Source organism: Delphinapterus leucas, chromosome 17 (assembly GCF_059928025.1).
Source record: "Delphinapterus leucas isolate spDelLeu-1000000601 "Yukka" chromosome 17, BTC_Dleu_Yukka2, whole genome shotgun sequence".
In the NCBI taxonomy this organism is placed as follows: domain Eukaryota; kingdom Metazoa; phylum Chordata; class Mammalia; order Artiodactyla; family Monodontidae; genus Delphinapterus; species Delphinapterus leucas.
The window spans coordinates 53026272-53050937 of record NC_143145.1 but is presented as its reverse complement, the minus strand read 5'-3'; the positions used below and the strand labels follow the sequence as shown (position 1 = coordinate 53050937).

General features: G+C 36.6%; 1 long non-coding RNA gene across 3 annotated transcripts in view; it reads left to right on the top strand.

The window, feature by feature from the left end:
* The window catches only part of LOC149747022 (uncharacterized), a 190758-nt gene that overhangs the window by 53996 nt on the left and 112096 nt on the right, over nucleotides 1–24666 (top strand). For 2 of the 3 annotated variants that reach the window (XR_016388490.1, XR_016388491.1), the window contains exon 1: nucleotides 14046–24666. This exon is cut by the window's right edge and continues 17595 nt beyond it. This is a non-coding gene — a long non-coding RNA (uncharacterized LOC149747022). The other variant, XR_016388489.1, reaches the window with a different exon arrangement.

The window sequence follows — 24666 nt, the reverse complement described above, 5'->3', positions numbered from 1 at the left end:
ATATATATATATATATATATATATATATATATATATTTATAGTGTGAAATGATTACCACAATAAGTTTAGTTAACCTTAATTCACATAATTACAAATTTTATTTTTGTGATGAGAACTTTCAAGATCTACTCTCTTAGCAACTTGCAAACATAAAATACGGTATTGTTAACTGTAGTGACTGAGCTGTATATTACATCACCATTACTCACTTATCTTATAACTAGAAGTTTTTACCTTTTGGTCATCTTCACTCATTTTCCTCACCTCCAACCCCCAGCTCTGGCAACCGTCATTCCATTCTTTCTATCATGAGTTCAGTATTTTAGATTTCACATATGAGATCATAAACTATTTATCTTTCTCTGTCTGACATTTCATTTAGCATAATGCCCCCCAAATCCACCCATGTGGTCACAAATAGCTAGATTTCCTTCTTTATCATGGCTGAATAATGGTAGGTTGTATGCACCCCATTTTCTTCATCCATTCATCCACAAAAAAACACTGAGGTTGTCTCCATGTCTTGGCTACTGTATTGGGTTGGCCAGAAAGTTCATACAGCTAATGAATACACTGTTCAATAAAACTTGGTGAAAATGAAAAATGTGTCTTTTATTTTTACTTAAAATAAATCTTTGGCAAAGCCAGCTAGGCATCCCTTTGAGTAATGACTTATATCACATTGAAATATTTTAAACGTATGAACAGTAGTAGCTGAAATGACAAATGTTACTAATATTGACACAATTTATCAAGGAGAATATGTTAGAATATGTTAAAATGCAGATGGACAGTGAAAGAACAAATATAACTTTTAACTAAATATTGTCTTGATATTTAGACCATTGGTTAAAATCATGATAACAGGTTTCATCCACTTCAAAAAAGCAGAATATTTGCAGATCACTTAACATTTACTAGGTATGTTCTCAGTCTGGAAGGATATATTTCACTTACATGTGTCATTTAATTTAACCACATCCCTCTGTAATAGATAGTGTTATCCCTATTTGCAGATAGGAAACAGGCTCAGAAAGATTAAGAATGTTACCTAATTCTAGTAAGTAGCCAAACCTAAACTGATCTAATTCCAGGGCAAAGCTCTTTCTGACACATCAGTGTGGGTCTTTATCTCTTTGACAATTGTTGAACATTAAAAGCCTTCTTCCAGGTAAATGCATAAAGAAACAACATGAGCAATGACATAACAATACAAGTCTCACTAAATAATTGGTGTGTCTGGCCTTGCTTTTGCTGATAGATCTTTTGCAAAATTGCTTTTCTCTGAGATAGTGGACTTTAAATATTTTCTTTGAAGACTTTCCTAAATTATACCGATCAGAAACCTACTTTGCTTTAAGGCTAAAGAAAAATGAAAGCTTACTTAACTACACTTAGGTGCCAGGGTCATACTATGAGCTCTACACCTGCCAGGATTCATGCTAAGATAGATAGGGTAGCTCAGCAAACTGTCCAGAGTCCTGTGATTTCTTTCTGATATTCTGCAGTAGAAATAATTTAATAACTGTTCACAAAAGAGAGAAACACTGTTTCTTGGTCCTCAAATCATACTGCTGTAGGCTAATTCTTTCTCTCTTCTGTTGCCCCTTAGTATAGAGAGTGTGTTTTGGGGACCCTCCTTCACGATCTTCTCCATTCCAAGAGCATCTTACATAAATCCAGGACTTCTCAAGCAGCCAGTTTTGCCAGATGGTCTTAGGGTTGGTTTTACCCATATATGTATAATCCTGAACTTCTCAAGTAAGGTCCTTAGAGAGCATAATGGCTAAGAGTATTGGTGCTGATACCAGACCTGAGTCCAAGTACTGCCTATGCCCCTAACTAGCTGTGTAACCTTGGAGAAGTAACTTAAGCCCCTTAAAGGGATTAGATTTCTCACCCAGAAAATGGTATAATAAATGCATCTACCCCATATGGTTAGTGTGTAACTTAATGTACCTTGAGATGGTGCATGTTAAGCATTAGCACAGTGCCTGTGTCTTGTTAGTAATACCTGCTTTTATTATTAATTATTCTCTTTATATTCCCAGTTCCAGCCAGGTGCCTAACGTATAAGAGCTGTTCAGCAAATATTTACTGGATTGAACCAGCTCTGAAATTTAAGCATTGGGTCAACAGCAAAGTAGTCACCCCACCATCATTTCTCCCGCAGAAAGGGAGAATAGATGGAAGCCAGCCATCATACTTTCTTTTCTTATTCTAAACTTCCCATCCAGCCCCAGCAATAAAATAATCTTCCTGAACCCCAACAATTTCAAGAATTTTTCAAATCACACTATTTGAAAATAGTTGGGTTGCCCTAATGTAATATTTCCCAGGACCTCAAGGTCACCAAGCTTATGTTAATGAAGTCTAGTTAAGATAAATGATTAGTTAGTAAACCAACTGCTTATGAGCTCATTGGGCTTTTTAAAATTTACTATCTGCGCTTCACAGAGACACAAGTATTTTGCTTTTGTAGGACACTCAACAGTCAAAGTAGTCTTTTAAAAAGCACAAATCAGACGCTATTATTGCACTGCTTCTAACCTCTAAAGGCTATCTATTGTAAAGAGATTAAATTTTCAACTACTTAGCCAGGCTCACAGAGACCATGTGCTCTGGCCACTTACTACATCTTTCCCTGACCTTCATGGGGTTCGAGGCACAGTTGTCTTTTTCAGTCCCTCAGATGCAACTATCTCTACTTCTTGCTCTCCCAGCTTTAGATTGGCTAATGCTTCTGCCCAGACCAATTTCCCTCTGATCGTTAAGGTCTCAGTTCAAACGCCACCAGTACTATCTTGACCAAAGAGACCTGCCTCCTCAGTGCCTCTCCATCCCATTGTCCCATCGTATTTCTGTCACTGTACAAAATTTATGTACATGTTTACTCTGTCTTCCTCCACCAGTAGACATTTGCTTAAGAGCAAGGACTTTGTAATTTTTTGCTCACCACTGAATCTTCCAAGGCTTGCAGCAGACACTGGCACCTAGAAGGTGTGTAGGAAATGTGTGTCTAATAAATGAATAAATATGTGAATGAAAAAAAACTGTAAAACACTAACACAAGAATATTCTTCAAAAGAATAATGAAAAATAATTTCATTCAATAAGAGTCATTCTTAGTTACTGATACATGACTTAGTAGTTCCCATTCAATTTAAAATGTTCCATTTTTTTCTGATACTTCACAAGTCATTAATTAACTGTTGCTCACTTTTAAGGCCAATCTGTGAGACATTATTTAACTTGTCTACTCTAAAGTTCCAGCATTAACTCAGGCGGGGCTTCACCAAGTACTGATCATGTGACCTTGGCCTCTCATTGCCTCAGTTTTCTCATTTGTAACATGGGTATAATAATAGGCTTATTTCATACGCCTATGAGGAGGAAAACTTCATATATGTGTGTGTGTGTGTGTGTGTGTGTGTCTATATATATGTATTTAAACAGTGTCTTAGAATAGTGTCTGGCACATGATAAGCATTACCGAAGTATTGACTGCTGCTACTAGTACTGTTATTATGAGAACTAACTGTTGAGAATAATCCTTCATATAGTGGTTTATTCCACTGAAGATAAAGGAAACTCATAGAATATTAGAAATCAGATTAAACACAGAAAGCCAGTAAAATATACCAGGACAGAAGTTCATGCGAGTGTAAAAGCGTAGAAGAAAAAAAAGGGTTTTTGTTTTTCTTTTTCTTTTTTAAAGAAGGAAAGAGCCTAGAAATAGGGCAAAAGCTATTCATTGGCTATACTGACATGGAGATCGCTGGTGACCTTCATAAGTAAAATTTCAGGACAGTGGGCAGAGAGATTACGGTGAGAGAAGTCAGATGGATGTAAATTATAGAGTAAATGGGACGTGAGGAAATGGAAACAATATATGATGATAACAATTTTGAAAAGTTCAGACATGAATTGGCTAAAGAAGATGTTCAGGGATTAGGGGAGGAGGGAGGCTTTCATGTTGCACGTATAGTTTTTAACATTTTAAGTTGGAGTTACTAGTCTAGAATGAGGTTGAATTTTGGCAAGAATCATTCATAAGGAGTAGATGGGTTGTAGAAAATGCAGTGCTGTGAAGTACTTGAGAAGATGAGAGAAAATGAAATGCTATCTGTAGTGCACGTGGCCTTTTAACTTTAACTCCTGTAGTGGAAGGGAATACAAAGATCAATGCAAATGCTAATGAATTAACGGATTTGGCAGTGGACTATTTACTGACTTCTGTGTTCCTAATGAGTTATGAAGCGCCTCACCAGATCAGAGTGAAGGAAGTAGAGAGGATGGAGGAAAATTTGAGGAGGGTAGGCAAAGCTTCTAAGAAAATAGTCCTTAAGGAGAATTAGAAAGAACTTACTGTAAGTCAGAGCAATATTTCCAGTCTTGAAAATCCATTTAAAGTTGGTGATTATTAATTTATTGGAATACCAATTTGCCCTGCCACATGATTTTTCTCCAGCTCCCTGGATATAAGTTACACAGAGGCAGAAAAGAGTGAGAGATAACAATCGAGGGAAAATACAATTAGTATTTTTTTTATCTTTTTCCACTTCCCCGCTCCAACTCTGGGGAGGCTTCATGGACATGGCTGCCCTCCCAGCCTCCAGCAGCACTCTGTTATCAAAGAATTCAAAGAAATGGAACATAGGTTTCCAATTTATTAATTTAGCAAAATCAAAAAGTATATATAATGCTTTTTGTTGGCAAAGATTTTTGCAGTATAATTTGGTTCCATCTTTTGACAAGTAATTCGGCAATGTCTAGCAAGATAAAAATGTTAATAGCTTTTTACACATTAATTCTAATTCTGGAAGCTTATGCCAATAAATAATTTATAATCCAGAAAATTATTATATAAAGATGCTCATTGTCATATCATTTGTAATTACAAAAAATTGGAAACACCTTTAATTGTTAACAGTAGGAAAACACTTTAGGAAATTATATCCACTTAGTAGAAAATTACACAGTTACTGTATTATAATTACAAGATGATGGAGCAAAATAGAATAATGCTTAATAAAGAAAGAATGAAGAAAGCTGACCTAAAATTGTGTCTTCCTTATGACAGTAATTATGTAAACATATCAATATTTATTAAAACTTAAAAGCAAAATAAGGTATTAAAAGCTCTGTACCAGTAATGGGGATGTAATGCTTGTTTCAAAATATTTTTTAACATAACTCTTATAATTTTGTTTTTTCTACTCCTTTTCTTAAGAATTTCTGATTATTACCACATTTTTCATTTCATAGTTTCAAATAAAGTCAGCAATTTTATCATCAGAGAAGATTAGATTTATTTGACAGTTCATAATTCCAAGTTATTTGGTATAAAAAGACCATATACACTTGTAGGTGCTTTCAAAATAAAAGTTCGAGATTTTTTTTTTTTGCTTAGTCTTTCCTAGTATGGAGATTAAGCAAACTACCTAAAATTGCTAGCCATTCTTTTTTCATTTTTCTCATTTTATTGATTTATCTTGCCCTTCACAGGAATGATAACAAATGAGTCTGCAGTTGTATCTGCCAATTTCTTAAATCCTCTATTATCCACATTATGAAATCATACTAATATGAATGCTTCCAGTATTTTCAGAGCTCTTTTGTTATTATACTTTAGCATTCTGTATGAAGTATCTTATGTAAGTGTAAAATTTAGACTCAACTTCTGGAAGCTTTTGATTTCTTAGTTCAAAAGTGAGAGATCCTTAGTTCAACCATATGATTAACAATTACTTGTATAGTAAGAAGCTCCTAAATTATTGCTTTATGGATACCTGGCAGTTTTCTTGCCATTTCTCAGAAGTTCTCTATTAAACACATTCTCTCTCTCTCTCCCACCCCCCCCCCCCCACACACACATTGTGATTAAAAGCACAGACTTTGGCATCATGAAGTCTAAGGTTCAATTTCCAATTCTGTAGTGTCTGGGCCACTTCACTTTAGGCAAGTAACCTAATGTCTCTGAACCTTGTTATTTTCATCTGTAAAATAGAGATTACAATTATATTAGACAATCCTCAAAACATCCGTAATGATTTTAGAGTTTCAGAGTCAGGTACAAGCAGGCACTCAGTAAATGGCTAGTGCTTTTATTACTTTATTATTATTTAGGTCTTGGTTTTCCTTGAGTCTGTGAGTCCCCATAATGAAATGTAATTTCCAGTAGATTGAGTAACACCTGTTTTCACCAAAAATTTTAGCTGAGTTCATTACTTTCTGTGCAACCCAGATTAGTTTTCTGCCTTTTCTTCTGTGCCGTACGTAGGTGTTCAATAGATTTATTTAATAAATGTATCGATGCATGAACACATAGATGAATTTTTAAATGCTTCTTTTTGAGAAGGTAGAACAAATGTGACACAGTACAACAGATAAGAAAATAGTCCATGGAGAAAATGTCAAAGTCATGTATGTGCCCAGGGCCAGCCTAAGAAGAACTGCTTTTTTTTTTTTTTTAAGGAAAAATGTGTTGAATAGCTTATTTTAATTATTTTTAAAAGTTAAGTACAGGGACTTCCCTGGCGGTCCAGTGGTTAAGACTTCGCCTTCCAATGCAGGGGGTGTGGGTTCAATCCCCAGTCGGGGAGCTATGGTCCCACATGCCTCGCAGCCATAAAGCCAAAACATAAAACAGAAGCAGTGTTGTAACAAATTCAGTAAAGACTTTAAAAAGTGGTCCGCATCAAAAAAAAAAGTTAAGTACAAAAATTTGCTGATGATTTACATATTTAGGACCAATAAAATAATGTGAGATTAGCTGTACTAAAACAGAATGTTGAGCTACATTCACATTAAGTGACATTATATAGTCTAAATTCATGGAAAACTTCTGAGATGGCTGAAAAAAAGTAAGATGGTGAGTGACCTTTGAGCAGAAAAAGACAGAAAGAGAAATGGCCTTTTCTACATTCTATTGTGCCTCTAAGTAAAATGCTTGGTAATCTAGCTACAAAGCTGTATGTCATTTGGCTTTAGGCACCTACTGTGATTTACCCTGTGAAGATCAGATTTTGCCATGGAGAGGATTTGTAAAAGTATCACACATTCCAGTACCGTCGGCAACCACAGCTACCAAAAACTCCAGTTTAAATCGATGAACCTAATATCAGATGATCGTATCATCTCCTTGTGGGTGTTCTGGGGAAAGGTGGGTAGGAAATGTATAAAAGTGAATACTTTACTGACTGAAATAACAATTCATCATTTTGAAAACATAAAATACATTAAAGCTGTTATAGCATCGTGCATTAATATTTCACTGTACTTTAGACATTGCCTACAATCAATGTTTTCTGCCCTTTGAAACAGAATCATGCTTGTGGTATGCATTAATCATATAAAAGATTAAATACTGAAAAGAAATTCAGCCTTTAAAGACAAGTTGCTTTGATTTATTCAGTGGGTTCTTCCAAAAAGTTAATACCAAGAATTATTGCTTGTTGAATTGGAGTTACAAATTCTTTCAGAGTTACTTAGTATTTTCTTTAATATCAGTATCAAGGAAGGTAAAGCAAATTTACATATTTATTAGGAAATACAGGCACATAATCATAAAACAAGAAAACACAACGTTTTTATAGACTTTATATTTTAGAAGTGTTTTAATTTTACAGAAAAATTGAGAAGATAGTATAAAGTGTTTCCATATACACTATATCCATTTCCCTCTATGATGATCAACTTATATTAGTATGTTACATTGTTACAATCAATGAACAAATATTGATACATTATTGTTTACTATAGTCCATACATTAGTCCAGTTCCTTAGTTTTTACCTAATGTCCTTTTTCTATTCCAGGATTTCATCCAAAACATCACATTACATTTAGTTGCCATGTTTCCTTAGGCTCCTCTTGGGTTTGATAGCTTCTCAGATTTTCCTTGCATGACCTTGACAATTTTGAGTAGTTAGGTTTTTGTAGAATGCCCACTACTAGAATTTGTTTGATGCATTTTTCATGATAATATTGGGATTATGTGTTTTGGGGAGGAAGACCACAAGAATAGAAGGGTTATTTTGTCAGATCACATCAAGTGTACAAAGTATCAATATGCATTATGAATGCTGAGGTCAACCTTGATCACCAGGCTGAGGTGGTGTTTTTCAGGTTTCTCCATTGTGAAATTACTGTTTTCCCTTTTCCATATTGTACTTTTTGGAAGGAAGTCAATATGCTCAGCCCACAACTAAGGAATAGAGAGTTATGCTTAACATGGAGTACTATATAAACTATTTGGAATTCTTTTGTACTGGAGATTTATCTATTCTCCCGCATTTATTTATGTATCCAATTATTTATTTATATCAGAAGAACTCATGGATTTTTATTTTATACTTTGGGTTATACTAATTCTACCTTAGTTACTTTGTTCCTCAAATTGCTCTAGTCCTGACCCTTGTGAACTCTTTTCAGTTCAGTGGCTCGTGTGCCACTCTGAGGTATCCCCATCCTATATATTTTCTTGGAACTTCCTAACTTTCTGACATTATAAGATGGTCTTGTATATAAATCTTGTATATTTACTGCCCCAGTCCTAGAATCAGCTATTTCTTCAAGGATAACTAGGTCTTTTTAGTGGAGAACAGTATTAGAGAGCAGGATCTGGGTTTTGGGGTGTGCTAATTGCTGCCCGGATGTCATTGCTTCTAGATCTTCTCAGCTGACAGAGCAAAGAGATAATATGTCTGTACATTACCCATGTATATGCACATATCTATAAGTATCTCTCTACATAACCATGTGTATTAAGGTAATATGAAGCAATATTAAGCTAAACATGAATGTATATTGATGTTTCCAACTTTAATCTGTTACCACATAGATCATCTTAGCCTCATCTCTTGCTTATCTTTAAATTTCAACTCCAGCAAAACACTTGACTTTTAGAAGTATGAAAATCAAATTGTAGCTACTTTGGGAAGCCACATCATCTAGCAGAATAATTCTTAAAGGGCAAGGTGTAGATCATCAAATTTCAATTTACAGTCAGCAGTACTTTGTAACATCCATAGGCCTCCAGACATCTGCTTCCAAGAAGATGAAGTAGCCCATTTCTCCCAGGTACATAACAACAAACAAACATAGGAAGACACTGAAAGGTGGAAATGAGAAGGCAGACTTAACTAGGGACTTTGGGACTTGAGGAATAACATGGTGATGAGTCCCCTGTGTTTCCTGTTGCTTCCCATACATCCTGGAGAGGGTATTACAGGAACCCCCAATCAATAACCACCAACAGAACAACAGACAAAAAAGCTTCAAAAAAGAAAACACAAAACCCCCGTTCCCCCTAGCCAAGGTATGAGGAAAGGGGTTGCCAGAGACAGAAAACCCTTTGGGCAATAATATACACACTGCTCGAGCCAAGTGCCAATGGAATATTACACCCATCCCCTATGTCCTGTGGTTTCAGTTGGGCCAAGCTAGGATTTGATCTTCCACACCACCCCACTCCTGCCCTCCAGAAGAGGCAGCGCTCTGATTCCCCACCAGGGCTGTTTCAGTGTGGTGCAGTGGTGAGCTGAGCCTCCACCCCTTTGCATTAGCAAAGAGACTTTCAAAGGTGGTGCCTGACAGGCTAGTTAACACTGGGCTGCCCTCACAGAGTAGTGGGGTCCAGTGGTGGGATCTAGCCTCCGTCTCTCCCTGACATCAATAAGAATAGGATGTTACAGGTTGGAGGGAGTAGGCACCCCACTAACCCCCAACACATGGTGTCAGTGAGACCCAATGGGGTGCTGAATCCCCATAACCGTCCTGAGGCAGTAAGACAGAATGAGATGGCACAAGCAGGGCTAGTTGGCAGTTCTCTTCCTCTTACCCTGGTGTCAGTGGGGCCAGCAGGTAGCTGACCCTCTACCCACACCTGGCATCAACAAGAAGGAATGAAGTGGGAGGAAGGACAGCAAACACTTCACTTCTCCCCTCCCCTGGTGTCAAGAAATCTACTGGGGAGATGAACTTCTACTCCTACTAAAAGGCAACACAATGATATTAGTGTTCTCACTTTTGGGGGGAAGGTGTCAGAAGGGCCAATAGGATAGCTGAACTTCTACTTGATCTGTCTGCAGTGAGACAATGTAAGTGCCCACTTTTGCTGGGGTATTGACAGTAGGGCCCAATGGAAATCTGTACGTAACCCCCCAGTCCTCATACTACACCTCCAATAGGATGACTTCCTTCTAAAAAGTAATAATAAAATTAAATGGGATACAGTGTCATATAATAACTCACAATGTTTAGAATACAATTGAAAAATACCCATGGCACCAAGAACCAGGAAATCACAGAATAAATGAGAAAAGACAATAAACCTACACCAGCACTGAGATAAAACATCTATTGAAATTATCAGACAAGGATTTTAAATAAGTTGTCACATAAATGCTTCAATTAGCAATTATGTGTTCCTTGACAGAAATGGGAAAAATAGAAAATGTAAACAAAGAACTAGAAGTTATAAGAATAAAAACAAATGAGAACAGTAGAACTGAAAAATACAACAATCAAAAAACTTTGCTCAAGAGCAGAGTGGAGATTACAAAGCATAGAATCATGAACTTAGAAGAGATCAATACAATGTCCCAAATGTACAGAGAAAAATAGACTGAGGGGTAGAGATGAGAGAAAGAACAGGATCTCAAGAACCTGTAAACAGTAACAAAAGCACTAACATTCATATCATCAAAGTTCCAGAATGAAAGAAGAGAGCAAGTAGGACTGACAAAGTATTCAAAGAAATAATGACTCAAAAGGTCCCAATTTTTTAGAAGACATAGCACAAATTCAAGAATCTGAGCAAATCCAAAGAGGAAAAACACAAAGCTATCCTTGCCAAGACGCGTCATAATTAAACTTCTGAAAAGTAGAGACAAAAAAAATCTCGAAAGTGGACAGGCAGAAACAATGCATCACTTATTGAGAAACACCAATTCCAATGACAGCATATTTCTTGTCTAAAACTATGGAGTCAGAAGCACTGACATAACCTTTTTCAAGTACTAAAAGAAAAGAACTCTCAGCCACAAATTCACACTTTTTATATCCACTTCCTTGTTTGACTTATATTAATGGACTACTAACTCATCTTCCTATATCCGGGCCTGCCATCACCCTTCTCCAAAAATCTAGTCACAGTATTTCCAGAGTGATCTTCCTGAAAAAGAAACAAATTTTTCTTACAAAAATACCTGATTGTGTTATGAAACTTTTCTCTCTTCTAAGTTACCAGGTAAAATCTTTCAATGGATTCCCATCTTTCTTGGAGTAAAATCTCACATTCAAACTCTCTTTGTCCTTTTGGGCCGCTGTAAGATTATACTGCAGGTTGGGTGGCTCATAAACAACAGGAATTTTTTTCTCACGGTTCTGGAGGCTGCAAGTTCAAGAATAGGGTGCCAGTATGGTCAGATGAGGGCCCTCTTCTGAGTCACAGACTTCTCATTGTATCCTCACATGGCAGAAGAGCTTAGGGAGCTCTGTGGGGTCTCTTTTATAAGAGCACTAATACCATAATCACTTCCCAAAGGCCCCACCTACTAATACTATCAGCTACGGAAATTAAGATTTCAACGTATGAATCTGGAGGGGAACACAAAGACTAGACCATAGCACTTACTATACATGCATGGACCATGCATGATCTGGCCTCTACCACCCGCTCCATCGTCTTGTTTTTTTTTTTTTTGCGGTACGCGGGCCTCTCACGGTTTTGGCCTCTCCCGTTGCGGGGCACAGGCTCCGGATGTGCGGGCTCAGCGGCCATGGCTCACGGGCCCAGCCGCTCCGCGGCATGTGGGATCTTCCCAGACCAGGGCATGAACCCGTGTCCCGTGCATCGGCAGGTTTACTCTCAACCACTGGACCACCAGGTAAGCCCCAGTGAGCATTTGTTATACTGATGGTGAATGGAACTCCTTTCTGTACTGATCCTTAACCATTCATTTTCCGGCAACCATGAATTTATCTTCTCTTTTCCTCAAAAATTCACCCTTCCTTCATGTTACATATCCATTTCAATTGCCTTCTACAGGAAGCCCTACTGATATCCCCCATATACTACGGTCCACAGCATGAATTAAGGTCTTACCATGTCTTCCTATAGCACTCTGTAATAATTTTTACAGTAACTATGGATTTTCTTATTTGAGTGTCACAATACATTGAATTCTAGGTGGCACGATAATGATTTTAGTAACAGTAACACTGGTGCCTAGTTTAACTCATGACATACTTCAGGTGTTCAATAAATGTTTGTTGAATGAGTGAATGTTTGAATGAATGAATGGTCAATTTGAACTCTTCATCATGTTACTTTTCAAAAATCTGTTACAAGATACCCACAGTTTTCCAGAAGATTAGGGACTTAGCATCTTAAACTTGATTTAATAGAGGAAATTTTTACTCATACATCATGTTAAATACCTCAAAGTAAAACCATAAACCCAGGAATTTAAGGTTATCCATTTGGACTTTCAAGCCAATAATAAATATCTCCTGCCCCGACTGTATTAGATGATTTCAATGCTCCACTCATATCTCCCCAGCACTCATCATTCCAGTATATGCTGATAGAACCATGCTGCCACCTGCAATTATCCACCTTAGGGCAGGCCAGAAGTATACAGGAGTTAATGTATCTGGGTGTAGCTTTCAACCAAGGACAGAGGGGACTGGAAGATAAGTACTTCAGGTTTCTCACCGATTCTTGGGATAACTCTGAGACATGTTCTGTAGAGTTTCACAGAACTCCCCTGAAGTACTGGCAGCAGTTCCCTGCAGGAGTAATTTATTCGGTAATGCACCTCTGTTGGCTTCCTTCCATGCCTCCATTCTCAATTCCCACTCCACTTCTGAGTTTTCTGGAAGCACCTCCCAGATGAACAGTTTGCATTCAAATTATTTCCTCAGGTTCTGCTTCTAGGGGAATTCAATTGATAGCCTCCTAACAATCCAGTGCTCTCTACAGAGCCGTCACTGGTACAAGTACCAAGGCACGGCACATTACGTATCACTCCTCCTAAATCCTAATATTTTTAAACAGATAGGAAAGAGCATGACCTTGAAGAGAAAAAGAGTTTATGAGGATGGCCAATGGATAAAGGGAAGGAGAGACAGTGCCATTTGCTTTCCATTAATGATAGTGTGAAATTTATGGGCATATGGTCTAACGGGTGTGACTATAATTTGAGGAGCCTCTCCCTTGGTTACAGAAGACTGCTATTGTTATTATTATGGAACCACAACCTCATGACTTTATTGTTTCACTTGATGTAGCCTTTTCCTTTACCCTTAAATCTTTCTACATCACTGAATTGCAGCCAATAGATTTATTTTCTCCCTATGGCTCCATCACAAAAAAAGACACACATGCGCGAGCGCACACACACACACACAAACACACACACAGAGTTTTGTGTATGCCAGTGCTAGAAAAGACAAGCTCATGGTGCATGTATGCAATGGATATTGTACATTACAGGTCTCTGTGAAATAGTCTTCTGCAGGTTCCTATGTTTTTATTTTATGAATAATTAACTTTAGTAAAGTTAATTTCCTGAAGATCTTGATGAAGACTGAAGAAAGGAAGTAAATTGTAAAGAAAAAGACTTCGAAACTTGCCCTTTTTGCCCTCTCTTTGTGTCTTAATGAACAAAGGATAACTGGGCCTTTTCTGAAGTCTTTGCTTGAGTTGAAGACACAAAATGCAACCTGTACTCTTATCATAATATGTTCAGTTTATGAGTACACAAACTTATAAACCGTGAATTTCCCTAAAGCTATTATACCATTTAGAAGATGTTTGCTTGGACATTTACTTAAAACCAAACAATTGAGGTCTATATGTCCAAATAATTTCCTTCTCTCTTGCTTGTCTCCATTTCAGTTTCCTGAGTTTGTGGGAAGGCCTGGTTTCCCCAAAGGAATGATTTCTGGTAGAAGTCTGAAGGTCTGACCCAAGAAAAAAAATCCAGTATAGCCAATGAATTGAGGACAAGAAGGTTTCCAATCAGGTAGGAACATTTAATCTCATACATTACAATCACCTGAAGTAAGGTGTGCTGATAGCTGGATATGATTTAACTGCTTGGAAAAAGATGCATATCTATTATATAACCTACCCCACAAGGAAGCTGTTCTCAATTCCCTTAGAGGTTGTGGTGTTTCTCAGAGAGTGCCTTGGGGGAAAATGAATACAATAACAGTATGATGCTTTTTTTTTTATTTTTAGCTCATTGTTGCCAAGTACACTTGGTGATCTTGGTGTCTGTGGTTTAATCCCAGGACGTTAGACACGTGGAACAGCACATTAACCGTTTTTAGTATTTTCTCCCAAGACAAATCATTTTTATAGGTTGTCTCCATGGTCTTCTAGTTGCTTATCAAAATTAAGCATCAAGTCTTCTAAGTGAGCAATAGCCCCAGTCAGTGTGAGGAAATCAGGTTGGTTCTTATTGGGGCACAGCTTCTTGGTCTTGGCACAAAGTGGGTTCACATAGGGAGTTAGAAGGAGGAGAATGGGGCATGCGAAAGGGGAGTTCTGTGTTCTCATTTACCTATGCATGTTGAAACTCCACTAACAGCTTTATTTTCATTAGCAATTTGTGATAAAAACTTAGGGTAAAGGGAATAATGAAGCTGTCCCATTATATGGCAGGACAAAAGATAGTAGTGACATCAAAATCAGGGCCCATCCATCTCATTTGCAGTTATATACTGAGTGGTTAGCATAGCATTTGACCCCTCGTCGGTATTCAATAAGAAGATGCGTGTTGAATGACTTAGGGATGAATTAATGAATGAAAAAAGTTAATATGGTAGAAAATGTGTTTTATCCTTGTATTTTCGTGTGTTGACTTCTGTATTTCAAGACCCAGCACTGTAACTGACACATAGAATATAAGCAAAAAAATTTGTTGAAAGAATGAATGAGTCCCCACAATTCTAAGAATAATTTTAAGACCAACACAGACCCCATATCTGCCAAGGTCTATGACAGAAGTATCCAGAGGTGAAAGCCTGGATCTCAGCTAGTGGTAGAGCTGACAGAATTTATCTAGTTTTAATAATTTACAGCTCATCCCATTACATTTAGGCATAGTACCTACATGAGCCATACAATTAAATGTTGACTGAAAAACAATGCACAACCTAGAAGTTGGGAATTATGTTTTATGTGGAGGACATACTGAGGACTTAAGTCAGGAGACAGCCTCTCAGATAGCTCTGAGGGACTGTTCTGAAGAGGTAAGGGAGGGCACAGGGTATTTAGGGGTTCTTGCAAAAAAAACACAGGTAGTTGGAACATCAAAAGATTACTGTTAATTAAAGAAACTAGACATCTTAAGTTAATAAATTTAGCACTTTTCTATATATGGTGAGATGCAAGAATCTGGTCTCATGGAAATCATTCCCTTGATTTGCACTTTAATTATCTAGGGCCAGTATCCTGTTTTCTCCATCCTGAATCCCCTCAGGGTGCGGCTTTGGGTGTGGCTTCAGTGGCTGATGTCTTGATGGCTATAATATCCTTTGTTACTGATAAGGCTGGCTACATTCTTTGTCTACATAAATGACTTGAATATGGATAGTAAATCTGTGGATTTGCAAAACGTAATTCTTGGAGCATTTTTATAAGGACAAAGTTAAGGGCAATTTCAGAATCACTAGTGGCTAAAATTGCTATTTATACTTTTCCACTGGTAGGTAGTAATCTGCTATTGCTGTCTTCAGTATTCCCAAGGGATAACAAAAGCCATTTAATTCAAGAAAGAAATGTAAAATTTAGCACAATGCAGCTTCCACAAAACCAAACACACAAACACACACCCAACTCTGGCAGATATGAAGTAATAATCTAAAATAGAATCCTGGAACTAATTGCAAAACAAGAGCAAATGTACTCATATTGGATAATTTTATTCTTTTATTAATGTTTGATATATATATATATGTATTTATTATTAAAATTCAAAGTTGCTATATGGAGAAATAGCTTTGTACCGATATTGTCTTTGTATGTGTTTATCAATAATGTATGAGATTGCCTCCTATGCTCCTTTTCCTTTATTCTCCTGCAGGCAGTAGATGTAGTTATCAGTTGTTTTTAAAATTTCTAGGCAGCCAAAGGACTAGTATCACTTAAATAAAGAAGGCAAATTGTCCCAAAGTAGGAACAATTTTCCTTCATTATGGAACATAAAGTCCTCATATGAAAGGGGAAGAATTTCATAGCTAAAAGCTTTCAACTACAGAAGATTTATGAGTAACTATGTATGTTGTTTCAAAGTGGACTCTCTATAATTAATGTCTAGGGGTTATCTTTGGCATATAATGATTTTGATTTTTTAAATACTATTAGATAATATAAAAAAGAATATATTTAATTGTATGTAAGTTATGAGAAATAATAAAAACTCCTGCAAACACACCACCAAAACTAAGAACTAGAATCAAAACTGCTGAGTCTTCTCTGTTCTCTACCCTGATCCCACCTTCCTGCTTTCATCAAAGAAATCACTCTGATCTTGGCTTTATGTTCAACATCCACATAATTTTTATCTGATTTTGCTTATTATTGAGATTTATAAAATTGATATCATACTTTAGTCTTCTGTGCTTGCTTTTTTTACTCAACATTATGCTTCTAAGATTCATCCACTTTGCTTTAACTAGTGTTCATTCATTTGTACTACTGTATAATATTTTATTGTATAAATACAGGAAAATGTGTTTATTATTCTATTAATGATATTTGGGTTGTTTTGGGCCTATTACGGACAGTACTTCCATGAACATTATTTTAATGTTTCCTGGTACACATGTGCAAGATTTAACATAAGTAAAAGAGTAGACATACTAAGAGTAGAATTGCTGAGTTGTAGGGAATTCAAATAGTCAACTTTAAAAAATAATGTCAAAATGTTTTCCAAAGTTATGGAATCAATTTTCAGTCCTTTTGCTCTATAGCTTCACCAGTTAGAATGGCCAGTCTAGTCTTTTGTTCCTTGTTATTAGTCTGCTCAGGTTGTCCTAGCAAAATACGTCAGATTCAGTGGCTTAAAAAACAAGAGATTTATCTTCTCATAGTTGTGGAGGCTGGAAGTCCAGGATCAAGATGTTGGCAGTTTGGGGTCCTCCTGAGGCCTCTTTCCTTGACTTGCAGATGACCACTGCTTTCTTGCTATGTCCTCACATGGCCTTTTCTCTGTGTGTATACATCCCTCGTATCTCCTCCTCTTCTTACAAGGACACCAGTCATATCAGTTAGGGCCCCACCATTATGACCTCATTTAACCATATTTATGTTTTCAAAGTCCCTGTCTCCAAACAGCCACATTGGGAGATGGGGCATCAACATACGAATTTTAGGGAACACAATTCAGTCCATAACAATTTTAATTTGTATTTCCCTAATTACCGATAGGTTGAGAATCCTTTCATTTGTTTAATAGTTGCCTATGTTTCCTATTCTGTGAAAGTCCAGAGAATATCTTTTGTCCATTTTTCTACTGGTTATCTTTTTCTTACTTATTTCTATTGCTCTTTAAATACAAGCAAATAATCCTTGGTCAGCTATATATGACACAAATAAGTTATTTCATGCCTTCTCACTTTTTTAATGTTGTCTTGTGATAAATAGCAGCTCTCAATTTTAATGAAATCAAATTTATCTTTTAGCTCAGTGTCTTTTTGTTCTACTTAAAATGTCCTTCCCTAGTTTAATGCTACCCAGATATAGTATATTTTCTACTGAAAGTTCTAGTGTATCTTTGTTTTATATTCAAGCCATTAATGCACTTACAATCGACTTGTCTGTATTACCCAATTTCTTTGTTTTCTTATGAATAATTAAGTTTTCCAGCACCATTTTGGAATGAATGGATTTTTTAGGTGTGTCTGAGCTGTTCTTGACCACTCACATAAATTGCAGAATTGGCAATCCTGTAAAACCTCTATTAAGTATTTTTATTGTAATTGTATTGACTATATAAATTAAGTTGGGGAAAATTTACATCATTATGATGAGTCTTTTCTATCCATAAACAAGATGTATCTCTCCATTTATATAAGACTTCTTTAATATCTTTCAATAAGGTTTTATTTTCTCCATAAATGTCTTGCACATTTTTATTTAGATTTATTCCTAGGTAGTTTTTTTTTCCATTTTAAATAATTTTTAAGCTCTCTCTTTGTTCCTGGATTATAGAAATCCAATAGATTTTTGCATCTTGAGCTTATATCTAGCCATCTTGCTAATATTGTTTTTTAGTAAGAGGATTTTCTTAGCAAAGAGGAATAAATGTAAAATTAAATAAAAATGTTATGGGTCAGCTCTGGTCAGTAGAACTTTCCATGATAATGGAAATGTTCTTAGTGCTGTCAAAAACTATAGCCATTAGTCACATGTGTTTTTTAATTTTTTTTTTTTTTTTTTTTCGGTACGCGGGCCTCTCACTGTTGTGGCCTCTCCCGTTGTGGAGCACAGGCTCCAGACGCGCAGGCTCAGCGGCCACGGCTCACGGTCCCAGCCGCTCCGCGGCATGCGGGATCCTCCTGGACCAGGGCACGAACCCGTGTCCCCTGCATCGGCAGGTGGGCACTCAACCAGTGCGCCACCAGGGAAGCCCATAAATTTTTAAATGTAAGTTCAATAAAATTCAGTAAAATTCAAATTTCAGTTGCTAACTCAAACTTGCCCACATTTCAAGTATTTAATAGCCGCTTGTGACTAATGGACACTATCCCGGACATTGTAGCTCTAGACTGTTAGACTGTGAAGCCATGGCGTCCCGGGATTTTATCTTTGTCAATGGCATAGTGAGATCTTTCATGTGACAGTTATTCTGTTATTAAAAAGAGAAGTTACTTAACCTAGTCATCCCTAACTTTTTGAAATAATCCAACATAGCTTTCACTATGCATGAATTTCTTGAATCATATTTATGTTTCTAAACTATTTCTTGCGTCAAGTGTTCACTTTGTAGCAAGTTCATTGTTCTAAAATGGCACATACCAAAGTATCAAGAGGTTCCCTTATTCCTGATAAGCTGTGATTGGATGAAGAAGACCTTGTTACCCTGCCTATCTGATTTTTATTATAATCAGATGTTAATCTGTATCAGTCTCCATATTCAAAATTCACCTTCAAAATTATATGTTATTCACATGATGGTTGTCTTTATTTCATTTAGCTAGTATCATGACCTTATAAATGCAATTTTGGTCACTTTCTCCTAAAATCTCCTATTTATCCGTGTGGAAATACATCTCCTACTTCTTTGCCCTCTTATAAACTCTTCCTGTAATTTAATCCTCATGAGCTTTATTTCCCCTAATTTTAATTACTTAATATTTTGTAAAACATTTAAGAGATCACTGGTATGCTCTTTTTTTCAATCATCTATACATTTAAACAGTGTGTTGCAATAAGAAATAGTACTGGTAATCAGAAGACCAGAGTCCTAGTTTTACCCATAAAAATGAACCATATGTGCATTTAAATAAGGTTTATATAATGTTATATAAGGTTTATTCTGATTCTAAAATTGTTATGATTATTTAGAAAATTGTGTTTGAAATATGACATTATTCAAAACCAATAAAGGTTTGAAATCTATTAAAAATCTACAAACAATTCAAGTATTTCACCTTTTTCCCTGATTTGATATTAAACTGTAATCCTTCATCTTTCACTTACAGCATGCTGTAGCTGCTGTTGACACAAAGACAAAATATAATGTCTAAATATTTTGTACTTGTTTTTTAAATGAATACTTTTGTTTAAAATTGTCTTTTACATAAATTCTTGATTCCCTTTTCACAACTTTTCCATTCCCCATGCTACTGCAATCAATCACTCATGATAGAAAATTATTCTCTTTTCTGTTTGCTAAAGCTCTTTTTAAAATACCAAGTTTCAAATTCTCATCAATTCAAGAAACTTTGGAAAATGAACTTCATAATTTCCAGAATGAATATTTTGTTTCACTGGCTACCAGGACACCATCCTCTCCTAGATTTCTCCCCTCCTCACTCACCATCCCTTGGCAGTCTACCTTGGTGATGCCTCCCATCCCTCAACGTCTGTTAGAATGCCCTAAGACTCATTCCTGGCCCCCTTCACTCTCCATCTACCTTAACTACTCATGAGTTTTAATCTAGTCCCACTACTTTAATGGGAAGATGACTTATGACTCCCCAATTCATACTTCTAGCCCTAACCACTCACCTAACCTCCAGACTCCTAATTCCAATTTCCCACTAAATATCTCCAATCTATGCATAATAGACATTTCAAACTTAGCAAATAAAACTAAGTATTTTGCTTTGATCCATCCATTGCACTCCAGTTTTTCCTGGCTCCATAACTCATCCAGTTGCTCAGGCCAAAAATGTTAGATTCATCCTTAAACTCTCACTTTCCCACAATTCCTATGTCCAGTCCATCAGAAATTCTTGCCAGCTCTAACTTGAAAATACATTCTGAATCCACCTACCTCTCACCTTACTCTTGCCATCTTTACTTACTCCAAGCCATCATTGCTTGCCTCATCTAATGCAATAGGCAGCCTCTTCCACAACCTCCTTGCTTCTTCCCCTCTTGCCCCAATCCTTATAGTCTATAACCAATACAATAGCCAGAATAATCTAAAAAAAAAAACCCATAAATCATATCACATTATTTCGCAAAACCCGTTCCCATCACTTTAGAATAAAAATTAAACTTTTTACCTGTCCTACATGCTTTATTCAATATTTCTTCTGCCCTACTCTCCAAACTCATTTACTACTACCATTCTCTCACACACACATCCAGATTTTCTTTCTGCAGTGGCTTTCCCAACATCAGGGCCTTTGCACTTGCTATTCCCTAAAACCTGGAAGATTTAAAAAATCTGTAAGATTCCTCCAAGCAAGATCTTAGAAGGTATTTACATTTCATTCTGTAGAGACATTTGATAGAAGACATTTTTGCAAAAGATAGATACATTTTACTTTGGCGGCTGTTCACACATCTAGCAATTTCCAAGTTGGTTAAATAACAAATGTGAATTGATGAAGCTAAAATGAAAGAACTGCAGTTGGTGAGACCTATGTGTTTTAAACCGTGAACTTTGAGGAATTGTAGACGTGCAAACTACACCATGGTTTCAGTGTTAATGTGTGAGAATTAGCTAAGGTATTTTCCAAATACTCATTACTCTCTAAAGAGCTTCTGAGCAGGAAATCAGAACAGGGCCTGTGGACCTGAATTTTATCAAGTACCTCAGTTGATTCTGTTGCAAATGGTTTTCAGTCAGCCCTTTGAGAGACACCAAGCTGGGGTATTTGCCCATTACCAATGGTCATGCAAGTCACCAATGAGATACAATCGAGAATCGACAAATGACTGAAAAGAGTGACAAAAGAAGAAGAGGATCCAGTAAGGACCAGTAGAGACGCTATCCCAAGCACTCCTGGCTGGGAGTTTTACAAATGCATTCATATAAATGCACTGATAGTTAACAGCCATGGCACTGCATATTTTTCTAAGTTGCTGAGTATTAAAGTGTATGGCTGAGCATCATAAGTTGTGTTAAATTATATTTTGGTTGCTGTAAAATTAGGTGTACATTGTGTGTCATAGATGTAGGGATACAGATGTGTAAATATATGTCGTTGTTTCAGTTCTTCAGCTGATACTTCATAATGTCTTGGTAACTTCTAAATGAAGGACCTCTTCAAATATTGTTTAGAAAGAAAAGATACCTGTTCATCCCTGTCCACCTCCCTTTCTTCATCCCCTTCCTTGTCCCTTCACTTTTTTTTTGTTTTAAATCTTTATTGGAGTATAATTGCTTTACAGTGTTGTGATCCCTTCCCTTCTTGAACAAATTGGTCCATTAAGTGAGGTAAAATAACCCTTTGTCAGCATGGGGGAGGTGGGCATTCAAGGAACCACATGATTTGGCATTGGGTCTCAGAGTCTGAGAAAGGGGAGAGGATGTCTGCATAAGGGAGCCTGGAGTTGACTGCTGAAGTCTGATTCGTGTGAAAGGGCATCCACATGAGGAAGTGGCCTTGGCAACCACTCTGTACAGATAGTCATAACCCGTGCCAGGTGGAGAAAATGTGTGGGATGGGAAAGTGGCAGCTACAAGAATTTACTTAAATACAGGAAGATTGATCAGATAAGTAAGGAGATTAAGGATATGGTAATCAGTGTTATTTTAATATCTGTGGAGGGAGTTAAAATATGAAAAGGGCAAAAACTAGAATGAAAGGGTGTTGAAAGGGAATGGAGGATGTTAATGTGAACACATGATTTTCAATATAGAGACATTACAGAAACAAACATAGACAATATGTATGCATATGTTTCTGAATATGTGTTTATGAATATGTGTAAATGGTTATGAATATGTGTTTTCATATGTGTGTATATATATATGTACCTAAATCCCCTAGCTCTGCCTATTGAGAGTACCTGGGACCACTACTTCCCAAGAGCAATGAATACACCTAGTGTCTGGATCTTGGTTTCTAAATACAGCTCTCCAACTGAAGGAACTAAAGCTCTTTGGAGAAATGGCTGATTCTAGAGCTGCTACAGGGAAAATATAAGATGACCCTAGAACATATTATTGTTTCAAGAAGTAAGGGATCAGCCATAAAAAGAAATGAAATTGAGTTATTTGTAGTGAGGTAGATGGACCTAGAGTCTGTCATACAGAGTGAAGTAAGTCAGAAAGAGAAAAACAAATACCATATGCTAACACATATATATGGAATCTAAAGAAAAAAAATAGTTTTGAAGAACCTAGGGGCAAGACAGGAATAAAGATGCAGATGTAGAGAATGGACTTGAGGACACGGGGAGGGGGAAGGGTAAGCTGGGACGGTGTGAGAGAGTGTCATGGACATATATACACTACCAGATATAAAACCGATAGCTAGTGGGAAGCAGCCGCATAACACAGGGAGATCAGCTCAGTGCTTTGTGACCACCTAGAGGGGTGGGGTAGGGAGGGTGGGAAGGAGGGAGACGCAAGAGGGAGGAGATATGGGAATGTATGTATATGTATAGCTGATTCACTTTGTTATAAAGCAGAAACTAACACACCATTGTAAAGCAATTATACTCCAATAAAGCTGTTAAAAAAAAAAGAAGGGAGATATCAAAGAATAATTGGGAAATATCAAAGGATATAGAAGCCAAACTGAAGGGGTTTCCACTGGACAAATCTAGAACAATCTAAGCCTCAAAATAAATAATGGTAGAAACATAGTCAATTGAATAAAATAGGAGTCTATGAGTTCATACTGATTTAAATAATTAAACTGAATAAATTATGTTTGATGAGGAACAGGATATTTACATAATTACAAAGTGCCTTACCACAAAAATGATTAATAATGAAGGAGAAAAAAATAACTTTACAGTGGAGGAGACCGGGTGATACACCTTAATCAAATGAGTGAAATAATATTCCAGTAAGGTTACAAGTTAAAAGTTTGCCAAAATTGTTTGATAGGAAGCAGTGAGAGGACAGAGCTTCACCACTGTGTTATTCCTGCCAACTACACATATCCTGAATAATCATGAGACAAATACAAACAGCTAAATCCTACAAAGTAACTGATCCATATTCTTTAAAATTTTCTCGTACATGAAATTCAAGAGAAGCCTGAGAAAATTTTCCAGATTAAAAAACTAAAGAGACAGGACAACTAAATGCAACATGTGACGCTGGGCTGATCCTTTTATTATGAAGGACGTGATTGGGATAATTGACAAAATTTGAAAGGGGTCTGAGGCTTAGTAACACTGTAGTAATGTGTCAGTGTTAATTTCCTGATTTTCATGATTATATTTGGATATATGTTTGTAGGAAATACTAGAGGATTTGGGGGAGACATTGCATTGTGTTGGCAACTACTCTCAAATGGTTTGGGAAATAAATTATTTTTATTGTCACTTCAACCTTTCTTTAATTTTCGAGATTGTTGAAAGAAGGCAAAGAAAGAGGAGAAGACCCCTGAGTCAGGTAATCCTCCTTTTCCTGGCAACTCCCCTAGTTAAAAGCTCAGTTTACAATGGTGGTCAGTTTTTCAGTCCATTTGTGCTGATTTCTGTTACTAACAACATAGCATCTTATTTTCTATCTGAGGGTTTTGGATTTTTCCTAATTATGCTTTTGCTTTTTATTCTATCAAATGTCTATGAATTTGATAAAGTCCTCGGTATTAAAAGAAAATCAGTAAGATTCATAAAAATAAAAATAAGTTCTTGGAGAAATTTATAAATTTCTACCTGCATTCAAAGTGGAGTAAGTTGGCAAGAAATTTATAAGGGGAAAATACTCTAAGGAGCACTCCCATTCGGAAACTCAAAATGGTTGCACGTGTTTATCCTGTAAGAGGTCTGTGATGAAACAGCAGGATGAAGGCTATATGTGCAAACTTAAATGCCATCTTTTAAATCACCTTTCATGTCAGGCCAGGTAAGAACTGGGCAATTCAATAAGTAAATTAGAACAATTCTTATTTTCAATAATTTCTTAGGTCAACAGAATAATGAAAAACTTATCTTTAACTCCAAGAAATCTGGACAGTTATTAAAGCAAATGTGTTGTCCTACTGGCCTACACCTGGTTATGA